A 7,930-nucleotide genomic window follows, 5' to 3' on the forward strand; every position below is an offset into this window, starting at 1 on the left:
GGCACAAGGAGGTCTGGGTACATGTGGGGCTCCCCGTTCAGAACATCCAGGGGGCAGGCTCAGGTCAGGGTGTGTGGGGGGTTCCCCATTCAGAACATCCAGGGGGGGACAAAGGTCGGGGTGCGTGGGGGGGCTCCCTGTTCAGAATATTGAAGGTTTGCTGGCACATGGCCTTGGACTCAGCCCTCCTGAAACCCCCCATACAGGAAAGCTGGGTGCATCTCTGATGGCCACAGAGCCCTCGCAAGCCCACAAGCCTGGGCACCTGGCCTCACACAGCCACTGACAGTGTCAGACCCGTGAGCAGGGCCCGCGGGGTCTCCACGGAAACCTGACTACACTCCAGGCTGCCCGTCACACCCTCACCCACTTGACTGAGCCTTCTGGAGGCACAAGCACCAAATGGACCATTTTTCTCACTAATTGACACAACGTGAACAATTTCATTCAGTTCTATCACTACAGACGCCAGGAAAAGTCATACATTTTTTCCTTAACTTGCTAATTTAATTTTTTTACCGTCAATGTATTTTTTTCTGTAAACTGAAGGGTAATTTTAAAATGTTTCTAGCTAAACACAGTTGTCTTCACTCCACAGCACGTTGTTCTCAACCAAGACGTTTGGCACCATCTAGATACGTCTGTGGGTGTCAGCCCAGGCAGGTGGGGGTGTCGGGGAGGTATGTGGCACCCTCAAGCTCAGGACAGCCCCGGCATCAGCAGAAACCTCGCCCAGAGCAGATTCGAGACCTCCTCCGGGACTGGGGTCCTCGGTGCACTGGGAGAGAGGGACACTGAGCAGCTTGGCAGGTGGCTGCACGCCCAGTCTCGTGACTTGTCCAGAACAGTCTGAGTCTTTCCCCGGCTTCTCTGGGCTGAACAGGAAGGTGACGACTGAATGGCCTGCGCCTCTGTCAGTGGCAACGCCTCGTTCTGTGGTTCTTGTTCAGTCCTGAAGCAGGTAGCTGCGGTTTTCAGATCTTGGTCCAGAGAACGGTGGTTTGCGAGGCTCATTAGGGGCAGCACGAAGCCTCCCACAGGATGACGGCGATTATTAAAGGTCACCAATGACCACATACGGACTGTTTCCCCCAGGACTGCTCACTCTGGGAGATGTCACAGAAGAGGCACCTGCTGGGCACCCAGGCGTGGGGGCAGTGGGGCCCAGGACCACGGTGTGGCAGGCAATCGCCCGTCCTCTGCGCCCACAACCATTCTTCTGAGAGGGAAGGGAGGGCACAGCCCAAGTCCCCACTGACCATGGACGACCCTGGACAAGTCACCAAACTTCCCCAGGTGGAGATGAGGACGTGCTCACTGTCCCTGCCACCGGGGCGTGAGTGCTCAGAGAGGCCTGCCCGGCATAGCTGGCGGCATGCACAGGTACATCAGAGTCTGGCTGCCCTAGCAGATAAAACAGAGCAACGGCCACCCTGTTCAGTCAGGAGCCCTCTTCTGTCATTTGGATGGGAATTTTCAACATAACCCCTCTTCAAAGAAGAGACCGGGAGTAAGAAAGCCAAGGTGCTTGAGAGGCACGGAAGGCACATCCCAGCCCTCGCCGTGTCGCCAACACAGGGCAATCTCACAAAGTGGGATTTCACAGCCAAAGTCCTGTGATGTCTGTTCACAGTGGCCCACGGGCTCAGTTTGTAAGGAACGTGATGCCTTCCTGTTGCTGCTTTTCTGTTTGTTAAGGACCATGTTATTCTGTCCACTGTTGGCTGCCATAGAAACCGCCTGAAAGGCTGCAGACAGCACCCTGGTTAAAACTTGAAATGTCTGTGCTCCCAGGCAAGTGCAGGGTGCCCTTCTCAAAGGGACACTGGAAAGGAAGGAGGGACAGGGGGTGAGCTGTGCACATTCAGTGCCCCCCTCAAAGAAATGTTACTATCCCCAGTAAAACTCAGCACCAGGTGTGACATTTGGGGGCAGCTTTTTCCCTCGCTGGAGCGTGCTTCACCCAGAGCTGTAAGGAAGCAGAGAACAGGAAGGCCAAATCAGAAGATGGAATAGGACAGCCAAGGACCTCCACCTGCGGGGTACCTAGCACCTCCCCGGAGGATGGAACAGGGCAGCCAAGGACCTCCACCTGCAAGATACCTAGCACCTCCCCGGAGGATGGAGAGCAGGATACCTAGCACCTCCCTGGAGGATGGAACAGAGCAGCAAACCACCTCCACCTGCAGGGTACCTAACACCTCCCCAAAGGATGGAACAGGGCAGCAAAGGACCTCCACCTGCGGGGTACCTAGCACCTCCCTGGAGGACAGAACAGGGCAGCCAAGGACCTCCACCTGCAAGATACCTAGCACCTCCCCGGAGGATGGAACAGGGCAGCAAAGGACCTCCACCTGCGGGGTACCTAGCACTTCCCCAGAGGATGGAACAGGGCAGGATACCTAGCACCTCCCCGGAGGATGGAACAGGGCAGCAAACCACCTCCACCTGCGGGGTACCTAGCACCTCCCCGGAGGATGGAACAGGGCAGCAAAGGACCTCCACCTGCGGGGTACCTAGCACCTCCCCAGAGGATGGAACAGGGCAGCAAAGGACCTCCACCTGCGGGGTACCTAGCACCTCCCCAGAGCATGGAACAGAGCAGGATACCTAGCACCTCCTTGGAGGATGGAACAGGGGAGGGTACCTAGCACCTCCCTGCAGGACAGAAAAGGGCAGCCAAGGACGTCCACTTGCAGGATACCTAGCACCTCCCGGGAGGATGGGACAGGGCAGCCAAAGACCTCCACCTGCAGGGTACCTAGCACCTCCCCGGGAGGACAGAACAGGGCAGCCAAGGACCTCCACCTGCAGGATACCCAGCACTTCCCTGTCCCAACACAGCAGTGCGAGTCTGCTGGTTCCAGGTACAGAAATAGTGAGTCCTTCCCCACAATGGTCCAGGTTAGCCACAGAGTCCTGTGCACCCCATTTGACCACTTGCCCCAGCCATGAGCGTTCAGCAGTCATAGAGAGATGATGTGAGTGGGGTCAGAGGCCGGATGGCTGAGAAGACAGAGGTACAGCTGGGCTGCTGAGCAGTGAGCAGTGGAGACCTGTTTTGTCCAGATAATGGACAGAAGATGCTGTGACCTCATCGGGACTCCAGGACATGCATGGGGCTTCAGAGCTGCCAGAATCTTCCATCCGGAGAGCGTGGTTCTTGCCACCTTAGCAGATAGAGCATTGCCCCCTCTCACCACACCAGAGGCATGTGCCAGACCCTTGGGAAGCCCAACACCCACCGTGTGGCTACTCCATGAAGGGCCACCCTAGTGGCCAGACACAGGGGCAGTCATGATACTCTGGCTGTGCAGCCAGCCCAGGGTGGCCCCTCGGACATAAATATGGCCCTGCTAAGTGGGTCAGCAGCAGGGAGGAGTCTATCTCATAAATACCCTCCCCCTACACCTCCACGATCTGCTGTAAGTCTGCTGACATTCTGACGACTGTGTCAGAAGAAGAATGCAAGCTGCCCTTGGTGGGCAGCCAGCGCCCAGCATGAGAAGAAAGCTCCACTCTGAGCTCAGGGTCCTGTGACCACTGGCTTTCCCATTCACACCTAAACCCATCCTGATTACCCTGTGCTCACCCTGATTCCTACTTCTGGGGACACTTACCACCTCTGTTCCCACAAAGGAGCAGGACCCTGTCTTCCCACCATGTAGCTTACACAGCCTGGGGGCAGGGGAGGATGGAGCCCCCAGCTCGGGGCTGTTCCAGATACTTTGTTCTTCTCTTTCTTGGTAGAACCAAGACAGCCAGTACAATTGGGGAAGTGAAATCTCGATTCCCTCTGCCCCTACCTATTCCTTGACACTGGGCCAAGCAAGCTGATTACTACCTGCAAATCAGACCCCGAGCATGGAGCCTGTCTCTCAGCACATGGGTTCACTGCGCTCCACAGCCAGTCAGAGAAACCGGGATCAGGGGATTCTCCAAAGGGACACTTTCCTGGGTGATGGAGGCAGGTGACCGTGCCCTTCCAGGATGGGCCAGATGCACATACAGCTGGCATGGAGCACCTCAACCAAGACAGTGGCCGGCACGGGGACCAGTTGGCCTGTCCTGCCTTTCAGGAACTAACTTGAAAAAGTTCCACGAATTCCTTTTATTGAATCAAGCAGTCATGTCCCCATGCTGTTTTTCTTGAAACTGGGAATTTTAGGTGCAAAGGAATCACCCAGTGGGGTCAGCCCAGTGACCCTGTGACTGGGTGGGATGGCACGAGGCACGTCACCTTTGCCGTCTGAGGCTCCAGTCTCCAGAGGGCAGGGATGCCAGGCTCCCCTTAGAAGCGCACTGCAGATGTGACTTCTGGAAATTTAGAGCACTCTCCACATTTTTGCCACCTCTTAGGAATAAAGACTCCTGCTAGGAACACAGGATGTTTGCCCCCCACATCTAGACACCTGTGCTCAGGTGACCCAGTCCCTGCTCTGCTATTCCCTCTACTCTGGGGACATTCCCACAACCACCCCCAGAGGCCTCATCTCCAGCATCTGTCATGCCCATTGGTGGGGGGGAGGTCATTTCCCCTGTGTCTGCAGCACCAGGAGCATACGTGGTGCAGAGTGCCTGGGAGGAGCACCCGCCAGGCCCACCCCCACAGACAGCCTCCTTTTTGAGGTTGACAGGTCAGGAGGGGACCAGCCATCTGCTTTTCTATCACAAGGAGACTCGGAAATTATCCATCAGCATCCACCCCCTGAGCAATGGATGCCCCTGCCAGTGGGGGACCCCCATGACACTTTGAATTTTTCTATTCCAGAACCCCCCTCGTGCCCAAATAGTGGGGGGACCCCGTGGCAGATGCCTTGAGCAACTGGTGCCCACTTCATGCCCAGATAGTGGGGGGACCCCCATGGCAGATGCCCTGAGCAGTTGATGCCCACCTCATGCCCAGATAATGGGGGACCCTGTGGCAGGTGCTCAGGGGCCTCTGTATTGATCATTCACACCCCCAGGGGAACTTCACTCGCTAGTGCGTTCCACGTCACCCCCTTCCCCTCACAGCCAAGGCTCCTGCCTGGCTCATCATCCTGTGAAGACATGATAAATTACGCCTGTTTGCATGTAGATTGGGGGATGCCTCTGCCCTGTGGTTTGTGTTCAGTCCTGAAGCAGGTAGCTGCAGCCCGTCACACCGTAGCACTGTGAACACATGACCAATTACCCCTGTTTGCAGGTGGATTCTTCCCTGGACACTTCCTCTGTCTATTCTTTTTCTCTTTCCAGTGCCGCATCATTCTCCTCTCCCTGTGGAGAGGTGGGGGGGGGGGGCAGTGGCCCTGCTCCCTGCAGCACGGGGCAGGCCCCCACAGCATCAGCACACGCAGACACGCCCCTAAGAGGAGAGCAGACCCAAGCAGGCGCCGCCGCCCAGAGCTCAAGGAAGTGAGGGGTGTGCCAAGCTGAGCCGAGCAGCTGCTGGGTCCATGCAGATTTTTGTCAATTTACAACTCACCTGTGGCCTTCCAGCGAGCATGGAAGAGTGTCACTGCTCTGTGCCTTCCCCCATCCTCTCACTTCCACTCACCTCTCACCAATTCCCCTGAAAAGGCAATCAATGTGTCCTTAAGTATGGGGGGTCTGTCCCTTTAACCCTGGAGGGGGGATAGAGGAAGACACCCCCTGAGAGAGTAGAGTTCACAAATCACCACAAAACGCTCAGTCACTCAGTCCTTCCAGCACAAATGCAGAGTAAAGAAACGCAGCGAGAGAGATCAGTGGGGGTCGTGTTATTTATACTTAGCGTGAGTAGCCAGGGTATTTCTGTGTGGTATTCGCGTGCACCCAAGGTCCCCGCATGTCCAGAAGGGTGTGCTGGCTGCACGGGGCAGGTGCTAATCGTCTCTGGTGTTTTCTTTCAGGGAAGTGGGTGCATCTTCCAGGCAGAAGCCGGCACAGGTCTGGCATTGATTTCCACCAGATTTTGTTATTACATTTGTCTCACAGCTTTAAAATAGTAGCAAATATGTGCAATTTATTTAAACAGCACTAGGGAAATTAATGCCATCCTAGCTCATCCTAAGCAAGGGAAGATAAAGGAGGGTTTTTTTTTTTTAATCTGCTGTCTGGGAAACCCTTCAAAATGATGAGGCTGGAATTCAGAGGGTGAATTTCTGGGGGTCCCACAGCTTCCCAGGTGAGAGAGATGGGCGGTTGCTGCCTCACCCGCACCCGCAGCAGGGAACGCCCCTCCTGGAGGTTGTGCCGGAGATGTCCTGCGTCCCCTCCCATCATCGGAAGGGTTTTATTTGCTTGGTTTCCCTGGTTGGCCTCATACAGACCTGCTCAGGAACAAAAGCCATTCTAATGTGTCCCTTCTGCTGGGTGGACACCCAAGGCCCTGTGGGTTGAGAACAGGGCCAGGTACTGGTGCTTGTGTGCACATACATGCATTTGTGTGCACGTGTGTGCATGTGTGTGTATGGGGGGGGTGTGCGTGTGTATGTGGGGTGTGTGTGTAGGGGTGTGTTTGTGCGTGCATGAGTGTGCATAGGGGGTGTGTGCATGCATGAGTGTGTGCGTGGGTGTAGGCGTGTGTGCGAATGTGTACGTGTGTGTGTGTGTGTGTGTGTAGAGAATGTGCATGGGTGGGGTTTGCCTGTAGGGGGTGTGCATGTGTGTGCGTGCATGTGTGTGCTTGGGGGATGGAAGGTGTATGTGTGCATGTAGGGGTGTGTGCCTGTGTGCGTGCACATGTGCTTGTGTGTGCGGAGCAACACATTGTCACCCCAGAGGGCTCCTTGAACATGGACCTTGGGCCACACCCAGAGTTCACAAGTTGCAGGTGAGACCCGGGGATTTGTTTCCTTACCTTACCCCTCCCTGCTGGTCCTAGGATGAGCCCAGGGACGCAGACATCTCTCTCTGCTCAGGCTATGGTTTTTGGACTACATCCTGGGTGCCAGGAGATGCCACTCATATCCCCTCCCGGGGGCTCCCCACCTCCCCATGGGAGTAAAGGTTTCTGCTGCCCACACACATGCCCTGTGATGGGTGTGACTGATGTGGACTCCACAGGCAGAGCGAGCCCAGTGAGGGATGCCCTGTCCTGAGGTCGGACTCCTCTGCCCCATGAGCTCTGTGACATTCAGCGGTGTTGCCTGTCATCCTGTTTTCTCCATGGGAAAGTGGGGTTGATGGAGCTTCATTGCGGTTCGGGGGAGCCACATGAACCCAAGCGCTCAGCATGTGCCCACAGTCACGCTTGTGGTTTATCTATTGTGTTGTGTTATTTCAAGGCACTGTGAGCAGTCAGGTGCATCCGACCTTTCTCATCAGCACTGAGGTGTCATTAACCAACTGTCATCACCCCAAGGTAAAGACAGGCTTCTGGGCTGTGCTGTCTATCTGGGCCTGTCCTGCAGGATGGGTAGGACTTCTGCAGAGGAGGGGCCTGTGTGGTCACCCAGGGACAGGGTCAGAGGAGGGGCCTGTGTGGTCACCCAGGGACAGGGTCAGAGGAGGGGCCTGTGTGGTCACCCAGGGCACAGGGTCCTGCTGTCATCCTCGCCTGACAGTCAGGACCAGGGGGGCGCTCCCTACACAGAATGTGTTGTCTGCACTCGGGTTGGAGGGGAGAATGCACAGACAGGACTGTGCTAAAACCCATTTCCAAAGTAAACCAAGGCGCCAAAGAAGATCCAACAGTTTGTTGTCACGAGGATGTGAGGGCAAATCACAAGGGCAGCGTCTGCTTCTGTGACTTGAACTAAGGCTGGTGTTGAGGGGTGTGTCCACAGAGGGGGGATGGGGCTGTGTTGAGTGGTGTGTCCACAGAGGGGGGATGGGGCTGTGTTGAGTGGTGTGTCCACAGAGGGGGGATGGGGCTGTGTTGAGTGGTGTGTCCACAGAGGGTGGATGGGGCTGTGTTGAGTGGTGTGTCCACAGAGGGGGGATGGGGCTGTGTTGAGTGGTGTGT

The 7,930-nt window shown here is 56.1% G+C and overlaps 1 protein-coding gene across 4 annotated transcripts in view; it reads left to right on the forward strand.

Moving 5' to 3' along the window:
• CDH4 (cadherin 4) overlaps window positions 1-7,930 on the forward strand; it is a 454,084-nt gene that overhangs the window by 338,028 nt on the left and 108,126 nt on the right. The window lies entirely within an intron of this gene.

This window comes from Otolemur garnettii, unplaced genomic scaffold, assembly GCF_000181295.1.
Source record: "Otolemur garnettii isolate 467f Iridium unplaced genomic scaffold, OtoGar3 scaffold00023, whole genome shotgun sequence".
Lineage (NCBI taxonomy): Eukaryota > Metazoa > Chordata > Mammalia > Primates > Galagidae > Otolemur > Otolemur garnettii.